Genomic DNA, 871 nt, shown 5'->3' with positions numbered 1-871 from the left:
AATATGTTGCATCTACTTATTGTGCTGCAGCTACACTGCAGCCAGAGGTCAGGGTAGCACCAAAAGCGGAGGAGGGGGGCATTTTGGATCAAATTTAATTGAAACATAAAAAGATTAATCTGAGAATGTAAAGCACTATACAGATTGTACATGGTACATTTTTGGATTCCCAAGAGTCAAATGGTGTATAACATTACTATGCTACATAGCAATATGGTGCATACAATTGATTTAGAATGTTGGGGGGAGGTGGGGGAGGGGGGTAACCGTCCCGCCAGCGGGACACTGAAGATGAACTGGTTTTAACTTGCACTTATGTTAAAGCAAAAAAGCAATCTCTCCCCCCATTTTGCCTCACAAGATAGTGCCACTGTGCCCAGTAGAGGGCAGTAGCTACCCCAAAATCCCTGACTGCTTTGTTCCATCATGAGACATGACATCAGTCACAAACTGGTAGACTGGGACATAATTCTGTGAGAGTGAAGTCAAATAAGAAGCTTGATAATCTTGATTTACATACTAATTAATTAATTATGTATGGTGAGTCAAACTCCAATTCAAAATGTTCCAGTGTTGGCCTGTTCAGTTAAAGTTTGACAATTGTTTCAGTTTCAGCAAATTGAATCCAAAAACTACTTTCATTACATACTGATGTTATGCTAGTCCTATATTAAGTGAATTTTATCACACAAAATGTATAATCATTATTAGTAATTATTGGTGACATGTAGAATGATGAATATACAAAATCTTCAATTAACTGCCAGAAAAAATAATTGCTACTCTTAGACCTATTTTATACAGTCTTATGTTTTAGACATGAAATCTAAACAAAATGTGGGGAAATGAACACAACAAATGACCAATAAAA

Source organism: Alosa alosa, chromosome 2 (genome assembly GCF_017589495.1).
Source record: "Alosa alosa isolate M-15738 ecotype Scorff River chromosome 2, AALO_Geno_1.1, whole genome shotgun sequence".
NCBI classification, from domain to species: domain Eukaryota; kingdom Metazoa; phylum Chordata; class Actinopteri; order Clupeiformes; family Clupeidae; genus Alosa; species Alosa alosa.
Note: the sequence above shows the minus strand (reverse complement) of the source record.